This window comes from Fringilla coelebs (genome assembly GCF_963513975.1).
Source record: "Fringilla coelebs genome assembly, chromosome: 1".
In the NCBI taxonomy this organism is placed as follows: Eukaryota; Metazoa; Chordata; class Aves; order Passeriformes; family Fringillidae; genus Fringilla; species Fringilla coelebs.
In genome coordinates this window covers 131025066-131052749 of record NC_140028.1, presented here as the reverse complement: position 1 = coordinate 131052749, position 27684 = coordinate 131025066, and positions in this window count along the sequence as shown.

Below are 27684 nucleotides of genomic sequence, written 5' to 3'. Positions count from 1 at the left end.
CTTTTTCTGGTGAAATTTAAAATTTTCTGTTTCCACATGAAGACAGAACCATCATCACCTTCATAAACCTCTGCCCATGTCACAGACAGTGACTGAGAAGCCTGCCCTTGGTGACCTTGCTTGAGCAGGACAAAAGGTCCCCTCCAACCTCAACCTTTTTGGGATTCTGTATTATCAGAGCCCAAGAAGGATCCTCAGAGCTAGTGCCTGCATAAGGTAGATTTGCAAGTGTTATTCAGTAGGTTTTCTCTGAGCAGATGTAAGAGCTGCTGGTGACTCTTAATGCCATGTGCAAAAGAGACCTGCATAGGAAAAGCAGGAAAGGACATAGGCTCAGCTTTACCAAGCAGTTCAGTGCTTTATGGGACTTCCTTAGAACATGACAGATTTGATCTTCCTTCAGCTAGAGGTTCATACCTCCAAGTTTAACACAGCAGATTCAGTAAGGCAGCAGAAATGCAGTTCCTACCCTCCCCTGCAGCATGGAGCCGTGCCGTGGAAGGACAGACAAGGGTCATTACATGAAAGAAAGGAAGTGCAGGAAATCACTGAGCATCAGTGACTGGGCTCCTGGTTTATGAGAAAGAGATTAGGAAAGAGATATCTTGTTTTGAGTTCTGTTCTTCGCCTTCCCTATGCATTCTGCCTAAACAATCATAAGAATGGATAAGCAGTCCTGGCACTGGAGCATAAAAATAAAGGCTATACCTCAAAAACAAAGCTTCTCCAGCTGCCAATCTTCCAAACAAAAGCAAGGCATCCTCTTCTCCTTTTTGAAAAGGAAGGTTAATAAAATACTTCCAGGCATGAACCTGCATTTAACCCCATACAACCATTCCCTACTCATGGGATTGAGTGCCCAAGACAATTTCAGACCTACTCCTGTAGGTACACAGTTACACCCTCTGTTTTATATTCCAGTTCCAGGACTGTCACACTTCTCCCAGTGCCTTGCAGGCACCAGAGGTGCCTCATTTGCAGCTACATGTGCCAAAATGACAGCACCCAACTGAGCATCACAACACTACATGCTGCTGCATACCAACAAGAAAATTCCAAAGTCAAGGTTCTAATCTTCACAATTTTCCAGCTGCAACACTATCAGACTTAACTCTTCCTTTATGTACTTGTAAAAAACATGATACAAATAAAACAATTTAGGATTACCGTGTTTAATTTTTTTTATCAAATGCAGAAACTTCAAACCCCTCAGAATGTCATTGGGGCATTTCTGTATTTTACAAATTTCTATTGATGTGTGGATTTAAGAATGCTGGTGGGGGACACACCTCCCCCCAAACTACAGCAGCAGTAGTTTCTGTAGCCACATAAGCTCAATTTATTCTAACTGTAAAATGTGTATGATTTACTCTGTAATCCACAGCCATTATAAAGCACTTAAGGAATTCTCATCCAGTTATCCTTTCTGATCACTGATTTGAATAAACATGCCTAACACTATAATTTTGAAGACACCAAATCTTGCCGAGTATGTCTCTGACTGCCCTTAGACTATTCATTTTAATGCTTTTTAAAGACTACATAATATTATAGTCAAAGCCCACAAAGACCTGTAATGCTGTCCACATTATCTCTCTGAGCTGGCACTATAATCTCCATGTGAGCTCATTTGTGTACAACTGAGTATAACACTAAGGACTTTTTTGAAGTCTTACTATAAAAGGAATCTGTCCCTATTTTATCTGCAAGACTTGAGACTTCTCAATAGAACTGCTGGTGACAAAGATGGCTCTGGCTGAGATGTAAAAGATAAGCAATGAGACTGCAGCTGCTCTCTAGTTCCCAGGGTAATTTGGGGGAAGGAACCACAGCCTCCTATGTTTCTCTCCATGTACTATTATACCTAGGTAATGACAGGTCAGACACTGAGGTGTTTGAGAAATACAGATCTATTTGTTAAATTATCAAATGTTTATTGAATAATGGGAAAAATTCAATACACCTTCCTACTGAAATTGGGGAGAATAGAAAGCACTGATGCTTCTGCAGCATGACACACCTCTAACCTCACTGAACTGTGGAACACATATATATGAACCTCAGCTATAAAAATAGGCAGCAGTAAAATCCTTATCCTAAATCAAACTCTCTTAGATTGCTGAGTGAAGTATGAGTCTTTCACAGACAAGGACCATGCAGGCTTCTAGGTAAGGCAGGCAAAAGGGAAGTTGATGTCATTAGAAAAAAATATATAGGACTTATTTGCCTTACATTCATCATTTTCATTTAAAGATGGATTTGATTGCCTCTGCCTACCCTCAAGATACTTGAAAATGGGATGAAGTTTTTGCTCAGAACCCATTCATAAATGAAATATTGGCTAAATTAGGAGGCTGTGTTAAAGGCAAGAGAAAGAAGAAGCTCACACACAGGCTTTGTGAAAGAAAGGTGAAAAGAAAAGGTGCCATTATTTTTCCAGATATTACAGGACGTGATGCTTTATCATGGAAAGATACATCTTGCAAAGCTTGTCTCTGCATATGTTTTTGTTTCTCCTTTGTTTTTTTTAAATAAAAAGTTAATTCAGAGCTACTTGTCTCAGGATCACAGGCCTGATGCAAGAAAGAATAAAGATTTTAAGAAAAATTGCTAAAATATGCATAATTTGAGAGCACTCTGCATGCTTCATTCTTGCTCCCCAAACTTTTGAATGTTAAGAATGGGACTATTGATCTTACAACCCTCCTCATGTGGAAGGCATTATCTATATCTCTGCACATTGCACTACAAACAGACTGTTTGAGTTCAGTAGAACTTTGGCTTTTCCTGCCTCTTTCTCAGTATGCAATCTTAAGTCCAGAGATCTGATTTCCTCAAAAATGGGATAATTTCAAGAACTTCCTATTCCTAACACAGATAAAACACAATTGCTTCATAAATTCTGCTAATCTAATTCCTACTTAAAGCCAATGGGATTCTCTTCATTGACTCAAATGGGAATTGAAGCAAATCTAGTGAAACTGGTACATCTATTGTCTGACTCTCTTAGGACTAAAATTGCCTTTTAAAATATTGTGGAGTTTTTTGAGACTTTTCTTTCAACTCATCTAGCAAATATGAAACTATATTTTCATTAAGTTTCCTAAACACACTGAGCAGCAGCTTTTGGGTTTGGAAGTCAAGGAGGGTGCAGGGGAATGTGCCATACCTGTCAGCTGTTTTGCCAAGAATTCTGGTCACCTAAGTTTTTTCATAGAAATCTTCACAATAAAGCTCATTGAAACTGATCTGGGGGAAAAAAAAAAAAAGTTTCATAATCCAAGGTCTGAATTTACATAGATGCATGTACATTTACATAGATACATGTAACTCCTAGCACAAAGTTGGTAAATGTTTCCATGGGTTAAAATCGAAGGCACTGATGTTTTTGACTCTGTGCCAGGGTCTCTGAGCCCCTTGCCAGGATCTCGAGTCCTCCAGGGCAGCCAGAGGAATATCCTGGGTTCCCACAGCAGTACTGGACAGCAGCCCACCTTAGAGCTTTAGGTGACAATAGCTGTGGTCAGTGAGTGTCTGCAGAAATGACAGCCAGCAAAGGCAGCGTGTTTCCACAGTCTGTCACTGGACATCCACAGGACCACAGTCCTGTAGGAAATACAAATTTGGGGAGCCCAGTCTTATTCACCCAGTATTCAAGCTTTGCCAGTCATAGAGCCAGTCCCAAACTTTAGGACTTTAGGCAGAAAATCCTGGATAACTAGGTTAGGATAAGGTTTCAAAAAATATTTGGTGGAACTTGTCAAAATGCAAGTCTTAATTCAGAATTTTTTTATCATCTAAGGCTTGAGGCAAGAGCAATAAGAAGTTCTCACTGAATCCATTTCATATGTGGCCTTGAACTGTGATGGGATCAGGAAGATCTCATCTGTCACAGTGTTGCAATAAACTAAAAGGGAGTTATTCTTACTAAAACTGCTGGTGATGTCAAGATAAGAAAGGTGATGTGTATTCCAAACCCATGTTTCTTTCAGATTATAGGATATGCACTCAGAAATCACCCTCACAGGAATGGGAGTCAAGTGATGAAAGCAGCCTTTGCTGCAGCCTTTTTTCTGACTTTCAGGATTAGCAATCTCATTCTTCAGGTTGCAGAGCAGCAGCTCCAGGTGTGTGTTGCAATGTCTGAATGGAAATTTATGCAATAAGCATTGTCACTACAATTAATGTGCTCACAAAACAACCAGCAGAGAAAGAGAGCCAGGGTCACACTAAATGAATGTTGACACATGTGTCCTCTGAAAGCTGATAAGGCCTTTTTTAGGTAAGCAATCTTCAATGCCAGGATCAAACATAAGCTTGACAGACAAACATCAGTTTGACAAGTGCATGATCACATTAGCCATGTGAGTTATCTGTATTTTGCTATGGATTCTCGTAGGACCGTTTCAGAGCACCTGAGATGTCTGGACCCTAGAAGGTTTGAGTTTAAATTCTTCATTGCTGGGAGTCAGATTCCACTAGGATATAAACCTGCCAAGCACATCCCTTGGCATTACTGCAAATACAAAGAGTAAAATTCATCTCTGAACATGCAGTCACTCCAAATCTGCAGCTGGTCCAGATGAATTACACTGGAGTGGAGGACCCAAGAAATCTGGCTGTGAGTCAGCAGAGAGCACACCATGGATTAACTGCTTCTGAAACCACCAAGGAATGGCCCTCTGTGAGTAATTGAGCTTTGGATTTAAAAGCATGGGAAGAGTTTCAAAATTAGGCATAGTGGAATGAATTTATGAGGCTGTGCAGCATAAATTTATGATATATGGAAGCAGATTGTCAAAAGGTATAAACACACTTTTTCACTTGCTTGCAATTATGGAATACCTATCTATTCACCTACTTCCTAGTGCTCCTATTCTCACCAGTGGGAATGATTGTACCACAGAATGTGGTGTGGGCTAGACACTTCTGTTTCAATTCTTCACAAAACCCACACTGACTCAATGTCTGGAGAAGATTAAGTCTTGAACAAACAAAATTCTAGCCTTCACCCTCAGACATTCTTTTAAACCTTAGCAGTAGAATGCACTTTCACATTATCTGGAGATCTAAAAGTTATTTCTGTCAGCTTATATTTTTCATCTCTTTTCCCTCTCCCTATAACGCCAGGACAATGAACTATGAAATTTCCATATTCAAAAAGGCAAGACAAATTTGTCTAGAATTGCTCTATCTTTTCTCAAGGGTAAGTGAGATAGTCTTAGCTGATGGACCACAGCTAGATTCATTCAGTCTAATTTCAGATATTTAATTGAAGGGCCTAGTGGAGGTTGCTGGTTACTCCAAACTCCTATATGGATAGTTGAGAACAATCTTTGGGGGTGTTAATATTCCATCTTCAATTTCTTACGTTTTCCACCAACTTAAGAGTGAGATTCCTACAGTTATGCTGGTTGAATCCAGACCACCTAGCAGCAGAGAAAAGTGAGACTTTAGGAGAATCCTCTCTTAATAACCCAGCTCTAAAGGCTATGTCCTTGTGCAGGCTGCAGAGGGAGTTCTGCCACAAATCACTGATTCACAGCTGGACACTTGTGACCATGCACTGACATCCAACCACCACCACTGTAAGTGTGATTTAGACATTTGTTGCCCAGCTGCTTTGTTACAGTCATAAAGCTAAAGTCCTTCACTTAAATCCATTTCTGAGTCTGTCACTTATTGTCCTCCATGTTTTGATCAATAGCTCAGAGCTCTTCAATACCATCTCACTGAACATAAGAGTTTGAAATTATATCCACGTTTTGGCTGTCAAAGTGTAAAATACAAACTCATATCCAGGAAACATAATACTTTCCAGAAAGTTATTAATATCTCCAGTACATAAAATCCCTGGACACTCCAAGGTGCACAGCAGCTTTTTCTGATTTCCCAGTATCCTACACTGCTAAATGCACTTACTGATATTATCAGAAATTGAGGGTGCTAAAAACCTACATAAGTAAACAGTGCTCAAATTTTGAAAAATTACGGGGATTTCATAGACATTAAAGACTTACAAGAAGATTCATTTAGTCATTCTTGCAAAAAATGGATGCCATTTGGGTAATAGAAGTAGGTTTTCTGCTGCTGGTTGCTCTCTCTGTTTCTGCAGTTCTTTAAGCCTGAAATCTTCATGTAATTCATTTCCATTTGTGTTATGGCTTTTCCAAATGACCTTTTATTTTTTTTACTTTTTTTTCATGCTTTATTTTAAGATTCTGTGGAAATGCATTGAATATATGCTTCATATACATAGGTTGTAGTTCTCCAAAATATTTTTTCTTTAAGTCTAAAAAGGTCGTATCTTTCTGCAAATTTAGAAAGTGCCTTTATTCCAAGCTTAGCTGTATGGGTATCTGTGCAAAACATGGGTATGATCTCTTTGTTGTATCACTTGGTGCATGTAGAGGAGCAGCAGAAGAGACAGAAATTGGAGAGAGAAGCTTTTCTCTCTCAGTCCTTCTCTTTGATTTCTGATAGTCTAGGACATACCTCCACACTAATTTATTTTAAGGGAACCCTAAGACTGAAGAGACACACATGATTATTAGATTTCATTGAGGCATGCTTTAGAGAATTACGTCTAGCAAAAAGGAAGGCTCAATTAAAATTTTATTTTGACATTAATGCTAAAAATAAAACAGAAATAATGAGGAACCAATTAAAATTCTTTTGAAATTAATTTTAAAATGTTTACCTAGAACATGTGGCACATGAAATCATTCTCTGTGTCTGTGTCTCTCCTCCCTTCCCTCCCATTCAGTCATTTTCCTGCCTATTGCTTAACTAAAACTAGATTTGACAAAGGGGCAAAGGTCTTTGAAGTATTTTCTTCCCAATAGCCTCATGAAAGCAGTCTATCAAAAAGAAGCTTGAGGCAAAGCCTGAGGTATGCACTCACATCTTATTAGACACTGGAGAACTGACCCAGAGCCCAGAGCAAGCACCTCTTCTTTAGCACTCACAAAACTATTTGTTCATCCCTTGTATCCTTGTTTAAATAATTGGTCCATTTTGCTTTGTAAATATCAAGGCTCCATAGAGCTGCTAAGCTAAAACCCCCAGGGTAAGATCCAGGCTCTGGTGAAGTCTATCAGCATTTTACTATTGACTCTCCTGGGGTCAGGATACGACCAAAGACTTTTCTGTCTAAATGGACAAGGCAGATAAAAAAGGTGAGAGGGCAGATCAATACATCAAAGAAAATATTCTCTTCAAATTATTCTTTCAGCTTTAATATATATACACAATGTCACCATAGCTATGCCACATCTTAGCAAAGAGAAACTCTGTGATGTCAATGACATCAGTGCACTAAACTGCCCAAAATTTTGTCTTCTTTACACCACGTCTTTTCTGTGGTTGCTAAAATCCAAACTGGCGATGATGCATTTTCCAAGGGTGCCCCCCTTGTACACTGATGCACAGGGACCAGCCCACACAGAGGTGCTCAGCCAAGGTTAGAGCTACCCCATGGACAGCATTTCTGCCACCCACAAGTCTGAGACCTCTGGTACCAACAGTGCACACATCAAATTACCCAGAACCTCTGCAGTCTGAGCCCACAAGACAGCAACGTGGCCCCCTGAGGAGAGGTTGCTGCAGCCCTCAATATTCAAAAATTACTTTTGAGTATTGGTCTGTGGAAATCTAAAAGTGGCAGCTTCTATTTCTGAAAAAGTACAGCCTCTCTTACTCACTACCTATAGCAAACCTGCTCCACTTCATGCACTACATACATCGTGAACTCCAGCTGGAATATTTTTATAGAATGCTTTATTTTTATATGAATATTTTATAGAGAAACATTATGCAAGGAGAGTATGGTATCCAAAACTCCTCAATAAATACTTGCATCAATTGCCAGCGCTCCTAGGCAACAATAAGAAGAGTGAGGGAAAGCACAAAGTTTCAGTCTCCTTCTTATTGATTTTAGCTTTCTCATTCACTGTGTGTTAAATATCACAACGCAAAATCCATTTTACCAGATGCAAGTGACAATTATGCTTTTACTTTTCTAGGCTGTAATGGAAAATTGTCTCATTTAGCCATTGTCAGATTTTTTAAATGATTTCTGACTGCAAAACTGATGCAATGTAAGTGTTTACTGAGTTTGCCTGAAACAAGCTGCATCAATTTAAGTTTTGATGTTAACTCCTGCTTTCTTGACAGCGTGCACTCTTGTGCCAGCTTGCCCATTTAAGTATGGAGACATTCTGTGCACAGAAAATACAGAACAGCATGTCAAAAAAAACTTCCCTGCCCCTTTCCAGTCCTAAAAAGAAAGCAGCAAAGGGACATTACTATGAATTCAGTCATAATAATTGAATTTAAAAGCAAAAAACTAATTCAACAGATTCTTATACCAGTCTAAACAGGACAAATGTTGTGCCCAAAACATAAGGGAAAACACTGGAACAGCTCTTTAAGTGTAAGGTGACTTACTGAATCTGCATCTTCAATGTTTTGCAGTCTGTGTATTGTGCAATTCTGACAGCATGTACCTGAAAATGTGTATATGAAATCTGATTATTTACATTCATATTCAAATTATTCTATTACTATAGAAAAGAAAGTGGAACCCTGTCAAGTGATTTTATAAAACAGAGTGAGAAATTAAAAACCTCAGTTTTCCAGGATATTTGAATGGAGAAAGTGGGAAAGTTTACAGTTAAACTTAATGATCTTATTTTCCAACCTAAGTGATTGTATAACTGGGGACATGGTTTAGTGGTAGAATTGGCAGTGTTAGGTTTGGATGATGATCTTAAAGGTCTTTTTCAACCTAAATGATTCTATGAATTTATACTAATTACTCTAAGTGATAAACAAAGCAAATGGTCCATGAATATGGCCTTTCATGTAACAGAATGTGTGATTTCTAAATAGAAGAGGTGAGTCAATGCATGTGGATTTAGTACTGAAAAAATCTGAGCAGCCTGTTCTTACACCCTCAATATTTTTCTACTGCTACCATAATTGACAGTATGCCAACAGGTGCCTATAGAGTGCAGGCACATTTATGACTGTAAAATAGGAAATCTTGAAGGAAAAACTAGAGATTTATAACAAATGAGGCTAGGTGCTCAGCAGGTATCATCATATCAGTGCTGAAAGCCCATGCTCAGATCATGGCATAAGGCAAGAGGTAAAATATATGTGATCTGCTTCTCTACTTGCCCAAGTTATCACCAAGCTTTGCAACACTGGATGAGTACACAGGAGAGACACTGAGACAGCAAGACTAAAGCAGGTCTGAACTGAGGTGCCTTGGCAGATGAGGCTGTTCACATGAGCTGCTAGAGATAACTCCTACTCCTGCTTTTGGGCAAGCACATCAGCATTTTCCTTATTTAGGAAGAAAGAAAGGTAATCAGAATGTCTTGGGAAAGGAGACATGGGATCCCACCCTGAAACACATCCCAGAGCCCCCTGAAGTTACTGTGGGATGCCATGAGAAGCTGGAAGTCTGGACTTCCCTGCCTGCCACCACAGCCAGATTTATGAAAACTTTAAAAATGAAGTGGAGGTTGCCCCCATACCTCTCAAAATCAGTTACCCATGAGCACTGTTCAAGGGACAGTCAATGAGGAACAGGTGGCAAATGGGACTGGGAAACAAGCACAATATGCAATACTGGTAACCACAAGTCAGTAGGACTGACCTCACATGCTGAAATTAAGTTAGAATATCTTCAAGAGCTTTGCTTGTTGTGCTTCTCATTTAGTTTGAAACACATTAAAAGGATTTTGAAGCATAGTAACCAGTCACTGGCAAGTGACACTTGGTCTTCTGTTGTTAAAAGAGGTATCATTAGAATTTCAGTTTTGTGAGATTAACTTACTTCTTCTGGAGTCCTGTGCTTCTGATAAATGCTTTGCTGCCAGTTCCTGTTTTCTGCCATAAGGGCCTGAGAACATTTGCTATAGTCTGGGAACCCCCTCTAGAAAGCCTCCATACCAAGAACATGGAGATAGCTCTACTCAGTTTTCCTCCTTGGTTCAGAGAAATATTTAAATGTTGGCATTTTTTATTAATATAATTTCTCATTTATTTACTTGCATTCCTCCTTAGTTCACAAAAAAAAAAAAAAAAAAAAAGGATTAAAAATGAGTTCTCATTTTATTTTACAGCAGCCAGGGATCAGAGCTTGCTTCGAGCTGAAATTGCCTTAAGAGCCCTCCTTCTCTCAATGAGAGCAGTGCTTGTAACTGCTGGTGATATTTCAGGACTTAAAAAGCACAAGACTGTGGCATGACCTAACTGATGAGATAAATTATGCTGATTCAGAACATTATTAAATATTAATATTCCTGCCAAAGTTCAGCTCACTGACCTCCTCCATACACTGGTGAGCTCACCTGCTGAAAGGGCAAGAGCTCAAAGCCTTGACATTTTCTTTCTTTTGACAAAATAAATAACATTTCTCTGTTCTTAAAAAAAAGCAAATGAACACAGGAAGAAAAATACTGACACATGCTTCTCACCAAGCAATTTCTAAAATATATTCTAGGTCTCTTCTAGCCAACAGCTGAGCTCTGCTATGAAAACCCCAGGCCTCTTTCCCTTCAGCAGGATTTTTCCTCAAGCGAAGAAAATCACTTTTAATCCTGCTTAACACAGATTTTTGCATAGAGCTGCTTGTGCAAACTTGAACAAATAGATTTCTCATTCCCACCCTGGAGGCCTGTGCCCTCCCAGTGCTGCAAGGGGCTTGATAGCTGCCTGGTCTGTGGCTCCTTCGTGACTGGCAACATCTCAGAGCAGAACCTGATCATGCAGACCCCACACTGCGCACAGCAATTTTGGCACTCACCAAATCTTCCAGCCATCAGCACTCTCCAGGATACTGAAAAGGCCTAGGATACTCAATAGTACTTAAAATTCTTTTTCATTTAATATATTGAGCTTTCTGGGCTGTAGCGATTTCTACTTTTAGCTTTCTGATTTAAATTCTCCCCTGAAACAACAGCCTATGAACTTACTTAGTTTTGAATTCATTTCTGTTGGGAAAGAATGGCAATTTTTGAAGAGTTTGACTTAAGTCATTCTCCATTTCCTGAAAATTCTTAGTTATGATTTTCTTCCTATATTAAATAAATTTTTAACGAACCTCTCTACTTAATTTAACCAAAAGTTTTCTCAGTTCTTTTCCTGACTTCCTTTAATAACTCATCTATCATAAAAAATATTAGATCACTCCTGGTAATTTTAAAAGACTGCAATGTATGTGATCTTTACATTAAACAGTTCATTTGGATATCAGGGTCAATAGAACTGAGTTTCATTTCAATATCAAGGCTGACTTAAGTAATTTTCTTATTGTCAATGATAAAAAAATGTTCATCTATTCTGAGACTCAAACTGAAGAAAGCAGGTATTACTTCAGATGATGAATTCATCTGAATGTCGATACAATATGGAATAAGGGGAAGTATACTCAGGAAATGTAATACTTCATAATAATATTTTGATTGTAATATAATGCACGAATTTCAAGGTAGAATTTGTATCTTTTTCACAGCATCCTCATTTGTGATACATCAGTCTGGAGTAACTATGCCCAAAGGCATAAGGAAGAGCAGAAATGGAAGGGTTACATTCCAGAGACTGTGCCAGAAGAAAGCTGTTTCAATGTGAAATGAACTTTGCTGCACATGAAACTTGTTCCTTTCCAACCCAGAGTCATGTAAGAGGTAGATTCTTACCCTTTAAAGCACAAAGAGAGGTCACTAATCTCTGGTGAGTAGAAAGATAGGCAGAAAAGAGGGGCCAGCTCCCTCTGCTTTAGTGCTTGCATCCCATCAGGGCCCATGAAATTTTGGGTGTCAATTTTGTCTAAATTATCTCTAACCCAATTCTCCTTATCCAAGGAAAATTCTTGCTTTCTTCAGACTTTCTGTCTTGGGTCTCTGGGGTTCCTGGGGGCTGGCCTTAGAATAAAGAATGGAGCAAAGAAGGTGTTCAGTAACTCCACCTTCTCTGGATCCTCCACCACCAGGGCACCCACCCCATTCCCTACTGGTCCCACATTTTTCCCAGACTTCCTCTTGCTAATCCATCTATTTAAGGCAGCCCTTCTTGATGTCCTTGACCATCCTTGCCAGATTTAGTTCCAAATAGAACCTTCCTCTTTGCATCCCTGCATACTCTGATAATGCTCCTGTATTCTTCCCAAGCAGCCTGTCCCTTCTTCCACATTCTGTATGTGCTCTTCTTCTTCCAGAAGCTTTTTTTCCTGTGCAGGTCTCCTGCCTCTTTCTGGTGTTTTCATTCATAGGAGTGCAGCAATCTTGAGCTTGGAGGAAGTGAACCATTAATATTATCCAGCTTTCTTGAGCCCCTCTTGCCTGCAGGTCTTTATCCCATGGTACTCTATCAGTACATGAAGAGGCCAAAGTCTGCCCTCCTGAAGTACAGCATAGCAAGAATGCATTGATCTTTCTAGGAAGAAAGTAATATTTTTAATAGGATGCCTTAATGCTATTTTTACAGATTGTCATTAAAAGTATTTTGTATTCTAGTCATACTATTCTTCCAGTGTTGATGGATTATGTAATTATACATAGAGCCATTAGATTAGAAAAAAATCTCCAAGATCAGTTTTTAGTCAAAAGACTATTTAAAACTACATTTTGATCAATTTTACTTTTCTTATAGCGTGTAATAAAATTGTAAATGTCAACATTTTTCACAGAGCAGAAATCCCTGGCTTTCAGTATTCCTATGTATAATAGCAAAGCCTTCATCTTTAAACTCCAGAAGGCAGACTGTTTTGCTTCAGTTGACCTTTAACAAGTTATTTTCTTTCTGGTCTTCATTCTGCATTACACTGGCCTCAGTGAAATATGCAAAGTGACTATCTTCTGATGAGCCATGATTCTATTTTCAGTGCTGCAGTTATCATTCAAGTCTGTCAAAACCAAATTGCAACACTTTGCAAAACAAGTACAGGAATATAAGCACAATCCTCAGATGCATATGTCACGTTGGCACCACTCTCAATCCAGAAGGTATAGACTGGCTGTAAATTTCAAAGCGGTGCAGTATGTCCTGAGCCACATTTGCTGCAGAATGCTCTTCACCAAAGCCCTCAGCGTGTACTTCTGTGCATTTCCTAATGTCTCCTTGGCTGATTTGCAGATTTGACTTGAAACACTGCCTGATGGCCTGGCTGATGCACTGTGGAGCTGCAGAGTGGGTTGACTTGCCTTTGGACATATGAAAAATCTCTCCAAGCATCCTGCTTTGGGTTATGCATTACTCCCTTGCCAACTTACTCATAAGACTGTGAAATAGCTTTTTACCTAAGACAAACCTGCGAGGAGGAGCAGAGTAATGGAGGTCAGATTCTGGCCAGCATTTGATGAATGCTTCCCTGGTAACTATGATTCCATGGCAAAAATCAATCCAGAAATTTTCTCTGCTGCAGTTTTATTCCCATACTCTGCAGCTGAAAGATTCATTACAGATTGGCTTTTTATAACCAGTCATTTTAGGCAACTTTGCTTTCCTTGGAAAACCAAAAGTATACATACCAAAGACTGATTACGCTCAGTTTAGGCATCCTATGACCTTTTACATTCTTAGAAGTGTGTTTCTAATAACCATAGTAAGTGTGGTTGAAAAGATGAGCTGCTCCATCTGAGATGCATTTGCTTTAATGTCTTCCCCATGAAGCTCTCTGTTTCCTCTGCCTTTTGACACAGGTTCTGGTATTTCTCCCTTAAAATGGTATTCCAGACTGATAGTACCAGCTGTCCACCTTTTGTCCCCCTCGCTGACTCTGGTGTGACAGATGGTGCAAACAGCCTGGCACGTAGCTGTTGGATCAATACAAGGGACAAAACACCTGCCAGATTGCTGATGACTAAGATGTTACATACCCTGGCACCATTGGACAGCTTAGCAAAACTGGCACTGGCCTGAAGGGAAAATAACCAAGTGTCTTTTTATTTTTTCGGGGTTTTTTTCAGGAAAACTGTTATTTTGAATTCTGGGGGAAAAATACTTCTAAAACCTTCTAGAATTTTCACCTCGCTACCACAGAATCACTGTAAGACTATGGCTCCAGTCCTTCTGGTTTTTTATAGGTGGATAACTTGTTATTGCCTCTTGTCAGATCCACTTCCAGATTTCAGCTACACTTTCAGACCATCCAAGAGTTCAATGACAATTTTGTGGAGTAACTGTCTTCTCTTAAGTGTGGCCTTGAATAGTTTTATTTTTACTCTGAGTATTCAAGCAGAAGCCTTGGTTCCTTTCTCATCCAAGCACTGGAGGACTCCAAAGAGGAAATGAATGCTTGGAGGATGTTTGCCTTGTTTGGCTTGCCTAGTTTTGTGGATGCTTAGCAGTGCAGCTGGCAATGCCCAAGTTGGCAGACATGACCTATTCTGTTCTTGACAGCTCTCCAGGTGCTTGGTCACAGATTTGTAGCTGCATATTCAAAGTTTGCAAAACTGACATAAAGAGATAACAGGCGAAAATCAATCTGAAGGTTTTGTGTATGACTGAAAAGATTATGAAAAACAGGAACATGCTTAATGTTAAAAAGAGCAAAGGAAATGGCACAGACTTGCCAGAGGCACAGGAACAGAGCAGGGGAAGGAACAAGAGTCATCAGCAACCAAAACCGAACTGTGAAAGTGCATGTGGCACATTCTCATCCAGCCTGCCTGCACTTCCCTACCACTGCCTATAAAGTTCTCCTCTGACACTGTTCAAAGATTCCTTTGGAATCCTGAAATCCTGGAATGAGCACTTTTTTCACTGGTCTTAACAACAGATGAAAATAAGAATCACAGTTAATTACTGGAAGGCTACTTTCCTTGACTGCCTCCCAAACATCCTCAATGAAGTGTTTAGGAATGTCCCAGCTTTTTAAGAAAATCCTGGAGAAGCTCAGAAGTAGTGCTAGTGCTCCCCCTAGTCCCAGGGCTACATTGATTTCACCCCTTCTGGTGTCTGAGGCAGACTCAGGGACCACCTCTGGTGTTTGGGATCAGCTAATGCTTCAGCTGGTGAGACTCTCCCCATCTGTGTCTCCCTATACAGCCAGTAATGACAATAACTCCATGCTGTAGCTGAAAGGACATCACAGGTCTGAGCCTGTCCTCCTTCTCTCCAGGGAGGAAGCCAAGTACAAGGCATGGATTGCTGGCATCACTCTCAAGTGCTGATTTCACAGCAAACATTGGAATGCAACCCCTGGGGTCACACTGCCTGCTGCTCAAAGCCTGCACTTCTGCTTGCAGGGGCTGAGGAGGTGAAGTGAGGAGCTGGTGCTGGTGGCTGCAAGGGAGAGCAACCAAGGAGCAGCAGCAGAGGCTGATTTGGGGATTTTAGGGCTCAGAGAGGAAACATTTTTAAAAATGAGGTACAGTAACACCTGGAAAGAAAAAAAGGGAAGGGGAAGGGGAACACAGATGAAAATAAAAGCAGCATGAGAGGAAAGCAGGGAGAAAACAGAAGGCAAAGAATATTGGGAAAGAAAAGAGGATAAAATCTGGATAAAAGTAATAAGTGAGACACAGTAACCAAGATGAGGATTTATATTGATGGTAATTACCTGTCCTACTTCCCCTTGGAAATTCCTAAACCAGAAACCCTTTAGAGTGATCTAGTCACTGATTCCAGTCTCTGACCCAAATGAAATCCCATTTGTAACTAGTCTGAGACATCACTATTTAATTTTCAAACAAAATAACGAAAATATTTCTTTTAACTCTTGTTTTCATTTATTACATGACTATGCCAAAAATGTTACAGGGTAACTCATCATTTCCATTAGCTTTCTTTATCACTCAGAAATAAATTATGTTAATACTGAAAGTAATATGTATAAGGCATAAAAAGTAGATCTTAAAGGGGAAGATTAAGTTTTTCTTGCATTACTCTCAGTGTTGTCTTCATTACATTTGTGTTCTGAGTTATTCCTTAGCTTGAACTAGACAGTCAAAAAATGAATTATCCCAAATTATTTTCCTGAATCATCACAACACAAGACTCTCAGGATGTTCAGCAAGCTCCTTTCCAAAGAAAGTACTGTGTGTTGCAGAAGCTCAGCTGCCTGACTTCCACCTCATCCACAGAAGTACCCCTGTGCAGATGCACCTCAGAGGAGCAGCAAAGTGCACCTTCACATTGGCAGGGTTTGCAGGGTCCCCAGCCTGCTGCATCCCACTCTTTGGGGATGCCATTTGGCCCAAACCTCATGGGTTATGCAGGCTGGGAAGGTGCAGCCACAGTTTTCCAGCTATCTCATTGCCCAGCATCTCATCCTGGAATCACAGAATGGTTTGGGTTGGAAGGCACCTTCAAGATCATCCAGTTCCAACACCCTGCCAGGAGCCAGGACACCTTTCACTGGACCAGGTTGCTCAGAGCCCATCCAGGCTGGCCTTGAACATTTCCAGGGATGGAGCATCCACAATTTCCCTGGGCAAACTGTTCCTGCACCTTACCACTCTCACAATGAGTCTGTCTTGGCACCAGCTGGCATTGGCTCTGTCAGACACAGGGGAAGCTTCTGGCAAATTCTCACTGTGGGCATTCCTGTAGCACCCCCACTCCCAAAACCTTACCCCACAAACCCCACACACCCCAATCTTTATACAGAGAAGAAAGCTTTGTGTGCAAAATTTCTTTCTTGTACCTAAAATTTTCTCTTGGCTAAAATAAAAAGTTTATCTTTTCATCTCTTTCTTGCAGTAGGATTTAAAAATACTTTTTCTTTCCTGGAATTATTTCTATGTCATAAATATTGCAGCAGAAACATCACTTTGCTTCTGTGACTACATGCTGGCTTTTATGATAAAAAAGGAATTTAAAAGCCCACTGAGAGAAGGTATATGCATCACATTTTTACACTTGAGCGTTTTCACTTTGACTTCATTGGCTTCAAAAAAGGTACATGTTATAATACTAGGGAAAAAAAAAAAGAAAAATAGTCTGCATGAGCTATTAAGAAAAAAAATTACCCAAACATGAATTCCTGGTATTTAATTTTGAAGAAAATTTTGGAAGTGGTTTTTTTTCTGTTCACATATTTGGAATTATGAAACTTCCCTGAAAATAAGTTTCCACTTTCCCAAAGCTTTTTCTTTTAAATACATACATTTTTTAAAGTATCCAGAAAAAATGAACGGGTTTTAAAACCAACTGTTATTCTTTTTCCTGTCATTGTTTATCATTATGCTTATTTTTTTATTCTGTTAATTTAATCGTTTAGCTGGGATTTCTGATTTGGAGAGAACTTAGCATTAAGTCAGAATGAAATGGTAAATTGCCTAATCTCATGTTTACATTAAAAAATTGAAAGTCTTTTCAATTCAATAGCCTGAATATTATTTGAGAGAATAACTATATTTCTTTCCTAAATTCCATTTTTTTAATTTATTGCCATGACTGAAGTTGGCTTAGCTATTTTTTTTAAGATCTTATATTCACTACTAGATCAGCAACTAGAATCTATAAACAGATCTGATGTAACAATTTCAGGGGTTCAGGAAATTATCATGCTTAAAAATGTTATATAATGACCAATTCAAAATGAAATTTACTTTCAATGAAGTTTCATTTTAATTTTAAAACACTGCAGATAAGTATAAAAGTGTTTTTTCAGGGAGAATATCCATTCCTCCATTTCAAAATGGAATTTCCTCAGATCTGTTGGATTCCCACACAGAAACAAGGGGAGAAAAGACTGCTAAACCATGGATTTCTGCTGGAACTGAACTTCCCTTCTGTGGGACAGGCAAGCTCTGTCATCCCTGAGGAGACAGCTGGCATGCTGCTCTGTGGCTGTGGATGCCCTGGCCTCAGAAATTACAGACCACAAAGGTTTCTCTCCTGGTCTCTAGGGAAGCCTTTGAAAACCAAACCATTTCCAAGGAACATCCTGACTAAAAAGTGGGATATTCCCAGTAAGAAAGAAATGCTTTTATATGAAAGATATGGCTGACAGCTTTAACTGTGGGTCTGTCTATGCTGGTTTTGAGGAAAGAGTTTGCTGTAGGAATGAGCTAGAAGCTTGAAGGCAGGAAAAGAAGCTACAACCTCACCCAGCTTCTACTCGTTCCCTTGTTGAACAACCATGAAAAAGATCAGTGGCACGGGCAGAGCCTGTTGTTGAACACAAGCAAGAAATCAGCTTTTTCATGCCAAGCACGTAGACTTCCACTAGCCCAATTCCAACACTTCTCAGAACTGCCATTTGTCACATGCAAGGAAATCATTTGGATACATTTATGGCTTCTTGTGGTCACATGCAGGCTCGTGGGGCTCCAAACCATAGATAGCGTTGTATAGCAACACCATAGACAAAAAAATCCACCTTTCCAATGGGGTGTATATGTACATATTCACTGTCATCTAAAATAGCTGCACACACTTTCCATCTTGTGGCAAGGATAAAATGAATTCATCCACCTGGAGTACAGCAAGAGCAGATGATTACACTGCAATCATCATAAATATGTAAGAGGTCCTTTAAGCATGAGAGCACTCTGCTTAAAAACAAATATGTTATTTGAAAAGGATAATTAAAAACTTACTTTTGCAGAAAGATACAGGACATCTAGCTGTTTCTTCATTTGAAACAAATAAAAATGCACTCAAATCTCCCTATAAAGTGTATACAGTGCAGTGGCAGAACTGCACATTTTAACTGCTTGAATAAATACCAAGTTTGTTGCTCCTACTTCAGATTTGAAATCGACTGTTTTGTCCCAGGTGGATCAGCTGGCTTAATTAAAGGTACTGCTTTGTCCATTTGCTTGACAATCACAATTACTGTTATTATAAAGATCGTGCTGCCTGTTGGTTTCCAGACAACTTTCAGATATCAACAAATTTCCAATCAAGTCATGCGTGTAGGTGTGAGAAGACAGCTCTTGAAAGCCAAATAATTCTACAGCTAAAGACACGCTTCTTCCTGCTCCTCTCAAGGTAATGCACTGTGTACATTCTTAATCTTTCTGCCTCTCTTGCTAGTTAGCAGTGACCTGCTGTCTCTGTGCATAAAGATTAAAACTTGAATTAAAACATTACTCAGGGACTTGAATTACTCACTATGGATTTGATGCCCCTGGACTTGACCCACTCCCCCAGCAAAAAATACTTACAGTGAAAAAAAAATATCAAGCTGGGACAGGGCTTCCCATTTGGGCCTTAATACTGTCTGGAAACATAATGACTCAATTCATTTTGCCCTCTGATTAATGGAGCAAGCTCAAGTATTATAAGAAGCGCTTTAATTCCCTCTGATGTTTTCATTATAAATTCCTTTGTGGCAGAACTCATTTGCAATAATGCATATGTAATTTTGGAAACCAAAAGGAAATCCTGTAGCCTTCAGGACATTATTAACCTGCAGAAATGCTGAGGCACATGTAAAACTCAAATATGCTAACACCAGCAACCTCTTGAAACATTTAAAGAATAAAATTGATAAGTAAAGCTGCATTTCGCTACTGGGAAGTTAAAATGGCTGAATTAATAATGAGTAAAACCCTAATGGTATTAGTGACACTTAAGCTGTCTACTCAGATCATTTCTAAGGATTCAAAGATATAAACTGGCATGTTTAAAAATGTTCAATAAGTTTACTATCTAAAGACATTTGGAACTGAATCATCTGCACCAAAAATAAACTTCCCCTTTCTTTCTTTTTCCTTCTGCGCAGTCCATTATGTTTCTTTTTAAACAGTGTTTTTCATCCACAGATATAAGACCTGATATTTTTCCAAAGCAAAAAATTCAGTTTTATTTGACTTATGCTTCTTTTAATAATTACACCCTGCTGTATTTTGAGGCCATTGTTGTCTTATTTCACGCAATGAGTCCAAGATTATTGTCTCCCGTAGTTTATGGAGTTATATAAAATAATCCCTGTCAGATTTCACTTTGAGGTAGTGGCATAACTCTGGCTTTGATATCTCTAACTGTATACTATTCACAATAAACGTTGTCAGGGGCTGGTTAGGAAGTTAAGGAAACTTCCCTGTCTGACCATTTGGAAGGCACTCTGGCCATCACAATCCCACCCCCAGAGAATTTTGACTGCTGGCCCCGGGGCTCCTTCACACCAGGCAGCCCCAGTGAGCTGGAGCTTGGCCCCCAGCTCTCCCCACTCACAGCCAGACAAGCTTTCCTGACCCGCTCTGCCCTGGGTTTCCCATAGCAGAGTCTCAGACCTCCAACTCCTTTAAGTGATTTTAACATGGTGCAGCCACAGAACAGTGTGAGCTGGCTGTCTCCAGGGAGGGACCTTGGACTGGTACACCCTCTCAGTCTGAGCACATGACAGTCTGGGATTTCCAGCCGGGCCCTTGGCTCCTGCTGTGTCACCTGGCTGGTGGCACAGGTCCCTGTGTCCTTTGGCACCAGGTCAGGGTCTCTCGCCTTAGCCCCCACCTGCCAGAGCTCCAGCTGCGGCTCTCCCTGACCCACCTGCGCTTAAGGTGCTCCTCAACATTCCACTAACCTGCGGCTGCAGCCCCCACCCAGTGTGTGAGAAACAGCAGGGACATGAAGCATCACCAAGAAGTGTTTTATTCTACTTATGTCAACCTTCTTTTATTGTAGTAAGAATCAATGCACGTCCCACTTGTTGCTTTGAATCCGCAGGTTTGTATAAAGATATCAATTATCCTTTGTGACTGAACCCCGAAGAAGAACAGAAGAATTTTCTGGTTCAAAGTAAGGATCTACCCTGCTGAAGGACATAACTAGGAAGATGTGAAAACAAGGAAAATGTTTAGCATCCTTTCCTAATTTTCTCATCAACTCAAACTCTCTTCATTCCGGGTATTTCCTAAACTTGACATAGGCACATTGGCAAACTGCAATGAATCTCTTTCGTAAGTACTTTTCCAATAATTCTTTACACTCATTCAATGCTCTTGTGTTCACAAGGTCTTTTGCAAGTACTCACACAAGACTACTGTCTGTTGGCTGGAGAATCAGCTGCTTTTGCTTGCTTTGAACCCAGCTTCAAGTGTTGCCTGAAAGTTTATTTAATCCCAGCTCAGGAAGGAGGCATGGGAGGAGAGTCCCTTGCTGATTACACAAAATGGAAAAATCTTGTTTAAGTTCCTGCTGAAGGAAAAAAATCCAGGACTACTCAACATTGCTTGGAGAACCTTTGTGTTAATGAAGAACCTGGCCTGGAAAACAGGCTTTTCCCATGGGACAACAAACTGCAGCCCAAAGATCAATGCTGTGCCAATATCTGACAGAGGAATTCCCAACTAACAACTCATCAGAAGATGGGTACGAGGGGACTGCCCCTGTCTGTCACTGCCTTTCCTCCCAGTGGATAAGGCCATGGTGGGAAATGCCTGGGAGTGGTGGGCTGTGCATCATTTCCCAGATGAAGTTCACAACCCTAAAGGGCTGTCCTCAAGCACAGACAGAGTGAAGAAGGGTAGGAAAATTATTAGCAGCTATATAATTATGCAAGGGTATTCTACAGAGCTATGAATATATGAAAAATACATAAACTGCAAAAAACTTTAGGCATCCCTAGCAGTTGTGGTTTTTCATGCATTTTAATTAGACAAATTAATCTTTTTCTTCCCACTTTATTCCATTCATAATTTTGCAGTTGTCTTTTGCATCCTAAATAATCCCTTCCATTTTGAGAAGACCCAGCCCGTTCAATTATTCCTTATATGAGAGACCACACATTTCATTGTGCTTGTCACCTTTCTCTGAGCCTGCACCAGTTCTGGCACATCCCTTCTGAGATGAGGGAAGCAGAGTGCACATGATATCCAGAATGAAGGCAAATGTGTACAGGGCAAAATTAACCTTTGGTGTCCTATCTCCAACAGGATGTGTATTATTTCCCTGAGACACAAATGTGAAATAACCTGTCCTTCACCTGTTATAATCTATTCCTGAAAAGTCTAGCTGTCAGGAATGAGATTTAAGCAGGTTTACAATTTGTTTTGTATAACTGTAAATACTACTCTTACTAATAGTAAACATCTAATGGCATTGAGAACATTTTTGATTTCTCGACAATAAGACTGTCCTGTAGGATGCTCAGATTGACTTCTGAACTCTGCAGATATGATAAAAAATAATAACCATAGTGACATTCCTGGTTTCTGGACACCTGGTCCAGCTCCTTGGGTTCTTTGAATAAATAGGTGCTAAATTTCTAAATTTACCTATAATGTTAATCATTGCTAAATTAATTTTATTTGATTCTGTACTATTTCAAAAAAACAGTCCAAAATCCTTTATAGAAGGTCGGTATTGGGTATGAAACCACACTGAAATTAAAATATTAGAACAGTAGGGCAAGAGATACAAAGATCAAGGAGCAGAGCCTTATTAAAATAATTATATCATTTATATTTCTGAAGTACTAGTTGTTTCGAGGACTGGTTGATGAAAAACAAACAAGACTTAACCTCCAATCTGTTGCTATGATTACCCATTATCTCTACAAAGATGTGACATAGTTCTGTCCAAACAGCTGGAGTTCTGGTTCACATGTGTGTGAATTGACACCTGCAGGGGGCCAGAACAACCCCAAAACCATGGCTGAAAGGAAAAGTGTAAATTTGTGTTCTTACCTCGCTAACTGGAGGATCCCAAAGCAGCCCACAGGCAGCAGAGGCACTCCAGTGGGAATGCCAGCCCTGTCTGGCTCACAGACATGGAGTTTTCCTCCATGCTGTGACCTCCCCGGTGCCTTTCATGACCTCTGAGCTTTGGGCTCTCTCCCAGGATGTCAAGCATGTCCATGAGAGAGCCTTCAAGTCTCTGTAAACACCTCCGTTATCTCCACACAGAGAGTCTACTTCTCAAAACAGACAAAGGATAAATACCTGTAGGCATTCCCACTTCCAGGTGGGTTTCCATCGCTGATATTCTCCAAGCCTTGGCATTCCCAGCTGCAAGGTCACTTGAGCAATTCTGTCACCCTCTTCGGCCGGCTGTTCTTCAGCTTTTAACCTTTTCCTGACAACAACATAAAACTTCACTTTTCTCAAAAGCCGGTTCAATTCTGCCATCCACATGAAAGAGAAACCTTCCCAACCTTCCTGAGACCTGGCTGACCTCCTGGATCTCAGCTGCTGAGCCACGCTCAGAAACCAGGGACCCGGAGTGGCAGTCATGGGCACTTCAGGGGCTGGCAGGTCACCCACAGTTTGTTTGTGGGCAGTGCTGGAGGTCCTGCAAGGCTCAGGCACTTCGAGTGACTCGTGCTCTAAGAGCCCAGCTGTCTGTGAAGGGAGTCCAGGCCAAGGGGGTCAGAAATAAGCATCTATTCTGCACACGTGGTCAGCTCGTGAGCCTCTGGCCTTCTGAACCCATCACAGGAGCCTCACTTGAAGCTGCTCTGCTCAAAAATCCACCTGTGTGCTGAAGCAGCACCATGATGCCTCTTGTAGGCACAGATTGTGTCCCTAGCAGTAAATGAAGCAGTGTCAGCCAGTGCTGCAGGACCACCAATGTTTGTACTGATAAACTGTTGGAGACATTCCTGGCATGCTTTTAACTCTACCTGGCACTTCCCCAGACATTTTCCTCAGGAAAATACAACAGCCAGTACAAGGTAAGTACAGCTCCTGAAAGGTTTGGTTACGGGAACCATAACACTCTCTTCAGGATGAGGTACAAAATAACCTGAGTTTGCCTTAATGCCATAACAGGCTCCTGGATCTGATTAATTTACAAGACAGTCATAGCAAGCTGCATCCCCAGACCTTGTCCTGGATTTGTTGAAGGCTCACCGAATCCATGATGCATCAAAAGAACTATTTCAGGCCATTGACACTAATGCTTTCTGCTGAAAGCTGGGTTTGTCAGAGATCCTGGCCATTGCTACTGCCGGAGCAGCCACTCTGCTTCAGAAAAAAATTATTCTCCTTTTTAAATGGGAAAACTGAAATTTATCTCTCTTCCAAACTTGAAATTTATTTTAATTTTGACTGAAGGAATTACTGGTAATAATATAGTTCAGTCTCTAGAGTTCACTCAGACCTTGGTCTTGTCTAAGATAGTCAGTAAAAGTGTCAGTCAACAGACAAATGTTCACCAGGAATGGAAACAAATTACTGAATCATTTAGGACTGCATATTAAAACCATAATTTGCTATCACAATTGAACCCAGCTAAACTGCAACTAGTACCTAAGACTAGTCTACTTCATTTTAATTTACTGCAATCCTTTCAAGCATCAGCTTAAAACTGTTTAATCTTGACTGTCTTTCCCACACACTGAAATTTTCATCTAGCTTTGACCATATCAGTAAATCATCTCAAATTCTACTTATTCTGATCTTTATTCGGGTTCAGGCCTATATCAATTAGTTCAGTCTTCAGGGATGTTGGTCTGAGACTAAATTCAGCTTTTTAAAGGTCAATGAACAGCCACTCTACAAGTTATTTATACAGAATATTCACAGGAAATTAATTGCATAAATGCATGCACTTTTAGTAAATAATCCATTTTATACTGCTTTAAGAAATGCATGATTGACATGAATCTGTCTCCTGGCATATTAATCTGTTTTATAAATAGTGGAAATCATAATTACTGGAGGTAAAATGGCCATAATACAGATGGAGAAAATATGCTAAATAGGAAATTACTCTCTGTGAGAGAAATTTAATTATTCTCCAGAAGTCTCAATCCTGACATTCTAGAAATCATGCAATCCCTTCTGGATACAACTAAAAATTGTCAATTCAGTACTTCACCCTTCTAATGGTAAAATTATTTTTATCCAACACTTCATCTTAGCTCCATCTTTGTGTATCAACTTCCTCAATCTTTGGTTTGTCACTGAATATTTATTAGGGAGAAAGGGAAAGCCTTTTAATTTGAAGCAGCACTGTGTGATTATCTGTCACTAACCTGCATTCCCAAAGAATAATGCTCAGGGGGAAAGGGTTAAGAAGTCTTTGGAAGCACTTGACAGCATGCAGAAGGAAGGGTGAGAAAGCTGATGTTATACAGCAACTGTGAGAGCATTAGGGGAAGAGATGATAATGAATGAGGACAGAAGGAGACTGTCAGGCCACAGGCAAAAGAGGAAGAAAAATACCTTGTCTGGGTAGTAAAAATACCTTCATTGGGGCATTTTACCTGCTCTTTTTTCAAGCACTAGGAAAATACTTTAACTGAAAATTTTCAATACTACAGAAAATGCACTTACCCTGTGCTGATTGTTCTACACCAGACTTAGACAGAAACTACAATCACAAAAAGCATTCCTCAGTTACTCTCCTCCCCTGTTACACACAGGTATCTTCCCTTAAACTCTTCTCTCTACTCACACTGAAAGCAAAGATTGGTCACAGCTGCTCAGCAGAAGGATCAGGTTTCTGGGACACGGAGGTGAAGAGCTCTTCCACGTGCAATCCTGCATTTGCAAGGCACACATGGTGCATGGCACAACAGCCCCTCCCTGCAGAGCAGACCTATGGCAAAGCTCAGCACCATGCCCTGCATGGAGCATAAGCCATGCTCTGGCTCTTCCAGAACCAAAACTGGGATATCCTAATGGGAATTGGGCGTGCTTTAAGAGGTAACCTCTAGGCAGCTTGCAGATGCTGATGGATGCATTCATAAGGAAGAGCAAGGAATGACAGATAAATTACTGGTATTTGTGACTTCAAAGCCACTCTGCTTTCTTGCAGTAGATGCTAGAGCTCAGTGTGTCATTGTGGCACTTTTATGCTGTTCATAGGTGGAAATAGAAGCATACCTGATTTTAATAAGTGACATTTATTGCTAGGGTAGGAGGTTTTCACAGGATTATATGCAAAAATAAAACATAAAATAGGAGCCTTAGCTCCTTGACATAATCCTTTCCTGACAGGGTTGAGATTTCTTTTTTGTTACTGCGTGAGCTCAGCAGATTCAGCCTAAGCGCAGCTCATCAGCTTTCTATTTCTGCTGTCATTGGGTAAGCATATGTCACAATTCACTGAACACCTCAAAGTCATTTACCAGCCCCTTCCTAAATCAGTTCTGTAACAGGATTTTCACAGGTGATGCAAACTACATGCTGGCAACTTCCCATTACTAAGCTGCCTGAAGGTCCTGCCCAGGGCCAGGACAAAGGGTATCCGTGTTTTGCTCCTAGTGTAAGTATTCCCACAGGATAGTCCCAGAGCCATAATGCTGAAAGGAAAAGGAGCTCTCTGTTACTTCCATTGGAGGAAAGCATTTCACTCCAGAAGGCACCATCCCTGGGAATGGCAGGATTAGGGATCCCTCTGAAGTTTACAGAGCACACTCACAGTAAATGTGCCACCTGGGCTGTCGGACACTGCCCTCTCCCTGCCTGCACTCCCTATGGATGCTGCCAGGACATTGGGCCTGGACCAAAATGCTGGCCCTGAGCAGCCTGTTCCTGGTCAAGAGCATCACCAAATGAGACACAATTATCTCTGGGGCTGCCTCCTTTGTGGCCAGGCAGGAAATACTGGGATGACTTTGTGACCGAAAAATGTAAAACCTTTAGGTTGACCTTACAGGGGCCAAGGCAGTATGGAAAGAAACTTCATCAGGATGAACAAGGAGGTCAGGCCTGGTGCCTGCTGAGGGACTCAGCCCTAGAGCTGCTAAAACACAGAGCTCAGGAGTGCTATTAGGCAGCAGTTCTCCAAAAAGTCATGAGTTTGTGGGTTTGCAAGGTGAACCCTCTCTTCAGTTGAAGTCACAGAAACAGGACTTTCTCCAAAGGCAAGAAAGATGACAATCATCCATGTCCATCTCAATTTCTTTGAGAATTTAAACAGTTAAGCAGATTTAGTAAAATATATAAACCCCAATTCCTAAAATGCCATATAAACCATAGATGAGAGAACAGTCTGGCAGGGCTTCACAACCCATGAAATGGAACCTTCTGGGCCAGATGGCAACAGCTTCTGGCACAGAGTGTGGTCTGGGCATAGCCTGAGATCAAGGGCAGGCTACATGGGAGTAAACATCGTCTTGAAGTGCTAAAGAAGGAGAGGGAAGGATAGAAGTTGATAGAAGTTCATTTAACAGTTGGCCTTGACATAAACCTTCACCCGACTGGTCCTTTGGTAACCAGAAATTCAGGAATTTGGGAAGAGTTGTCACTTCATTCTCTTAGACACGTGTGCAGACTCTAGGACAGAACATTTAAATAATTGAGAACAAAGGATACTTTTCCAAACATCATTTTTGATTAGTTCATTTAACTGTTAAAAAAAAATTCTGTTTAATATTCCAGAGGGCTTCCATAGGGGTCTCTGATAATGAAGAAATCTTGGGAAGTAAGTAGATTACTTAATTCTGTTTCTTTCCTAAAACATGGTGCTGAGTTAGACACTAGCTTTAGTCTCTAATAAAATGCCATCTTCATTTCCTAAAGGACCTGTAATTGAACTTAGCCCAGTTACTGCTGCTGAATCTGTAACACACTGCTGTAGAAACTTTGGACACATCTTATGCTTATTAAGTTTTCTTTAACTTCAAAATGCCCAGGTCATCTTTGCACACAAATAAGGTAAATATATGGTGAATACATAGAAGAAACTACTCAATTCAATTTTTTAAGGGAATAATGTATGTGATATTACTACATAGGCTTGAATTTGTTGTGTGGATGGGTGAAGTGGAAAACCACAGGTATTCTTTGTTTTTTTATAATATAGCTTTTTCTTTGATCCAGCTAC